This window comes from Hordeum vulgare, chromosome 2H (genome assembly GCF_904849725.1).
Source record: "Hordeum vulgare subsp. vulgare chromosome 2H, MorexV3_pseudomolecules_assembly, whole genome shotgun sequence".
In the NCBI taxonomy this organism is placed as follows: Eukaryota; Viridiplantae; Streptophyta; class Magnoliopsida; order Poales; family Poaceae; genus Hordeum; species Hordeum vulgare.
In genome coordinates, this window is record NC_058519.1 from 374,481,858 (window position 1) to 374,487,478 (window position 5,621).

The following is a 5,621-nucleotide window of genomic DNA, read 5'->3' on the forward strand; positions in this document are numbered from 1 at the left end:
GATCACGATGAACTAGATGCATAGGATAAAACTTCTCATGAAATTCCAATTTCAATCGGTTGTAGTTCCATGATCCAATATTATCACATAGCATATACCATGTCAACGCCTTTTCCTTCAAAGATAAAGGAAATACCTTCTTTTTGACATCATCCTCGGCCAGACCTGCAAGCTTAAATAATCCACAAACTTCATCCACATAGATTAGGTGTAAATCAGGATGTAGTGTTCCATCTCCTGCATAAGGATTAGCTAGCAGTTTTTCTATCACACCCGAAGGAATTTCATAATAAATATTTTCAGTAGGTGCAGCAGGTTGAGGAGTATCTCTTTGTGCTTCCGGTCGGGGTGAAGATACCCCGAACAAGCTCCTCAAAGGATTATTTTCCATAGTGACAAGTGACAGTAAATTTCAGCACAGTATATAATTTTTTTTTCCTTACCAAGTTCCGCTTACCAAAGGCGCTTCACTCCCCGGCAACGGCGCCGGAAAAGAGTCTTGATGACCCACAAGTGTAGGGGGTCTATCTAGTCTTTTCCATAAGTAGGAGTGTCGAACCCAACGAGGAGCAGAAGGAAATGACAAGCGGTTTTCGGTAATGTATTTTCTGCAAGCACTGAAATTATCGGTGATAGATAGTTTTGTGATAAAGTAATTTGTAACGGGTAACAAGTAACAATTGTAACTACGGTGCAGCAAGGTGGTTCAATCCTTTTTGTAGCAAATGATAAGCCTGGACAAACTCTTATATAAATAAAAGCGCTCCCGAGGACACGTGGGAATTTATGTCAAGTTAGTTTTCATCATGCTCATATGATTCACGTTCGTTACTTTGATAATTTGATATGTAGGTGGACCGGTGCTTGGGTGCTGTCGTTACTTGGACAAACCCCCCACTTATGATTAACCTCTCTCGCAAGCATCCACAACTACGAAATAGGAATTAAGATAAATCTAACCATAGCATTAAACATATGGATCCAAATCAACCTCTTACGAAGCAACGCATAAACTAGGGTTTAAGCTTTTGTCACTCTAGCAACCCATCATATACTTATTGCTTTCCTAATGCCTTCCTCTAGGCCCAAGTAAATGTGATGTGTCATGTAGTCGACATTCACATGACACCACTAGAGGAGAGACAACATATAACTTATCAAAATATCAAACAAATACCAAATTCACATGATTACTTATAACAAGACTTATCCCATGTCCTCAAGAACAAACGTAACTACTCACAAAGCATATTCATATTCATGATCAGAGGAGTATTAATAATCATTAAGGATCTGAACATATGATCTTCCACCAAATAAACCAACCAGCATCAACTATAAGGACTAATCAACACTACTAGCAATCCACGGGTAAAATCTGAGGTGTTGAGACAAAGATCGGATACAAGAGATGAACTAGGGTTTTGAAAGGAGATGGTGGTAATGAATATATTGATGGATATTGACCCCCTCTCAATGAAAGGATCGTTGGTGATGACGATGGTTGCGATTTCCCCCTAAGGGAGGGAAGTTTCTCCGGCGGAATCGCTCCGCCGGAGCTCTAGATTGGTTCTGCCGAAGTTCCGCCTCGAGACGGCGGTGTCGCGTCCCGAAATGTCTGATATGATTTTTTTTTCGAGGTCAGAACCCTTCATATAGCAGAAGATGGGCACCGGAGGCCTGCCAGGGGGCCCACAAGCCTGCACGGCGTGGCCAGGGGTTAGGTCGCGCCCCCTGGCTTGTGGCCACCTAGTGGGTCCCCTCAGGTACTTCTTTCGCCCATTATTTTTTAATATTTCAAAACAATTCTCCATAACTTTTTAGGACTTTTGGAACTGTGCGGAATATGTCTCTTAGATTTGCTCCTTTTCTAATCCAGAATTCCAGCTGCCGGCATTCTCCATCTTCATGTAAATCTTGTAAAATAAGATAGAAAAGCCATAAGTATTGTATCGAAATGTGTAATAACAGCCCATAATGCAATAAATATTGATATAAAAGTATGATGCAAAATGGACGTATCAGCCATCTTCATCATCTCGACGGTCTCCATGATGAGGAGGGAGTATTTCACCCTCCGGGTTGATGGTATGTACCAGTAGCTATGTGTTTGATCTATGTCTCGTGTTTTTGAGATGTCACAATCTTGATGTATCACGAGCTTTGTTAATATAGTTGGTTCATATGGTGTTCTTCCCTTGCTATCTTGATGTGATGAATTGAGTCTTTCCCTTTGAGGTTTTATTATGTCGGATTGATATTGGATTTAAGATCACTTGATGTATGTCTTGCATGTGGATACCTGTGATGACAATGGGTGTCCTATTAATTCACTTGATATATGTTTTGGTATTCAACTTGTGGATTCTCTAGGTGACAATGGGGTGATCTATGCATATGTGTTGATACACGTTCTTGTCCTACTTGCTCCGATACTCCCTCTGTACCGAAATATTGGTAGTTTTAGTAGGCTAACTTAGCCTACTAAAACTACAAGTATATTGGTACAGAGGAAGTAGAAATCTTAGGGTACTCTTTAAAGTTCTTTGTGTTGGATTGAATATGATATATCTAAAATTGTTGGATGCATATCGAATAATGAACTCATAGATAATTGTGGTGACATTGGAGTATCTAGGTGGCATTAGAGTTGGTTGATGCATATCATAGGTGTTATCCTAGGCTGTTTGTGTCACTTATAGGAATAACTCAATAGATTGATCTAAAATGATAATTTTGATGTGGTTCTACTACCTACAACAATTTTATCTTATGTTCTCCGCTAGATAGGAACTTTAGAGTGACTCTGTGTTGGACGTTGAGCGATGATCATATGATTATATTATATTAGCATTGCTGAGAGATTTCACTACTGCAAATATGAACCCTAAGCCTTATTTTCATGCATTTATATAGTGTTTTTCTCGATGTTTACTACATGTTACCTTGTTATTTTTATATTTTCAGATTACACAAACCTATATCTACTATTCATATCATACTTGTATCACCATCTCTTCGCTGAACTAGTACACTATACAATTTACCATTGTATTGGGATATGTTGGGGACACAAGAGATTTCTTGTATTTCATTGCAGAGTTGCTTGAGAGAGACCATCTTCACCCTACATCTTCCACAGATTGATAAACCTTAGGTTATTCATTTAAGGAAAAATTGCTACTGTTCTATAAAAATCTATGTTTAAAGGCCAAAAAAAGTATAATAATAAAGTTGTGTAGTAGACATTACTGATTGCGCCCGCGGCGAGCTCGCTTCTGCCCAGCGCGCCCGCCCACATCATGCACCGTCCTGCCCCATCGCGCCCCCACCGCTTCACCTGCTCTGGTGTCGGGCTCCTCCTGGCCGCTGTGATGCCCGAGGTCAGCCGCTACACCCACAAGAAGTACGGCGACAACTACAGCAACGTTGACCCACAGGTACCAACGATGAGCGGGTGGTGCTACTTGGTGTTGACCCGTAGGTACCATACCAGCAACTCCTCTAGCATGTCCCGGCTATGCATGTCTTGCGCGGCCACCATCTCCTCCATGGACGACAGGAAGTCCTCGTACGGATCCATCGAGTCCACTAGCACCACACATCTCTCCTCCACCACCAGCAACTTGACACCATCTCCTGGCTTCCCATTCTTGGAAATCATCCCCGATTTGTCTGACTCGATGCCCATGTCGATTCCTGCTGCGACGGAGGTGGGCGAGGCGAGCTAGTGCTTGTGGGTGAGCTGGGGCTGCACATCTCCGCCCGAGCACGACGTGGTACGGCAGAGCGAGCTAGGACGGTTGCGGGCGAGCCGACAGGAGGAGGCCCTGAAGCACGGTGATTGCGTGAGGGCGACGACGACGAGGGTAGAAGAAGATGGTGCGGGGGCGACGACGACGGGGTAGAAGAAGATGGTGTGGGGGCGGCGGCCGCGGCGGGCTGCTCAATGGACGTCTTGCGGGGGTGAGAGGTTGTGGCCAGAGGATAAAATAAAGAGGAAAGAGATGTGGGTGGGTGAGAGATGGGGAAACAGACACAGTAAATGTCCGTTCTGTGTTCCCCTGTGATCCAAACGCGACCTAAATTTAAGATAAAAATAGATTTAAACAGACACAAAATGAAAAATAAATTTGCATGTTAAACTGACGTTTTTATGTGTTTTGATACAAACAAACACGGACGGGTGATTTGGATTCGTCCGTCGGAGTTGCTCTAATTGCAAGGAACGGCGTGTGGTCAGAGCTAATGTGCAAATAAATGCACATAATATCTTGTCTAAGGTTGCACTTGCACGAGGACACAAGGGGTCATGTATTTTCATTTCTGGTTGCCCCTTCCCCCTTCTAACACAACTGAACTAAGCCTAACCTTTTATTCTTAAATAGTTGCAACCCATTATTTATTTTTCCTTCTCATGCAACCATGTCATATCATCAAATCATGAATTTAGTCATAAGTATTTATTTTTCCTTATGTAACAATGACATATCATCAAGTCATGCATGTGGTCATAAGTTATAATGTGCGTGCATTAATCTACACATTGTTTTACTAATTTTTGTTATGGACATAAGCGGTATCTACTTTAGAGCAAATATATGTAGATCGTGTTACATTTTTTTAGGCATCTTTTGTGAGATGCTTCATATGAGTTATTGTTTTTAAAGTATAAAACAAGAGCAATCCTAATATTTTTTAGCAATAGTTTTTGTTTTTTGACACCTATTTATACATCTGTTTATCATGTTTCCCGCAGCAACACTTGAGGCATCATCTAGTATACATATGAACAAGTGCTTTTTCCTACGAAAATTGCGTTTTTATGGTGGGCTGGCCCTTCCTGACAAGGCCCAGCAACACTGCCCCTCCCCCCCCCCTCCTCATTCTTTTTTCTGTGGTCCACCAAATGAGGGGATGTATGTGGTGCGCCGAGGTAATTGATGCTACCGGTGCACCGGGCCCCATTGCATATTTTAAAATGTTTTAAAAAATCTGAATTTTTCAGTGCATTGACACAACATCAATGTATGTCGTCATAAAAAATCAAATTAAAATTCAAAAATACTTTACAAGATATAAAAATAACAAATTCGGCATCATTGTGTTAATGAGTCAAATCTAAAGCCCAACTTGTGTTATGTACTCCCTCTATACCTAGATAATTGTAGTTGAAAAGAATTAGAATAGTTCTTCCTAACTATAATTATTTAGGTACAGAGGGAGTTCTATTCAGTGTTGAATTTATAATTTTTACATCTCAAGCAATGTTTCAAATTTTAATTTAAATTTTGTGAAAATATACATCAATGTTGTGTCAATGCATTAAATTATTTTCAGATTTCGTTGAATATTTTAAAATATGAAAAGGGATCAGACGCACCGATGGCTTCAATTGCCCCTGTGCACCAGATACCCCTCCCCCTCCCCCCCCCCCCCCCCCACACACACAGAGCCCTTGGAGCGTCCACGCGCTGCCTAGCCATGTCGCGGTGTACTTGCAAATTTCATTCATCCATCGGGGACTGGTCTATCTAAACAACTCCCGCTTTACAATTTTTGTATTATCAGAGTTCACAATCATAAAAATATATTTTAAAATATACTCCCTCCGTTTCTAA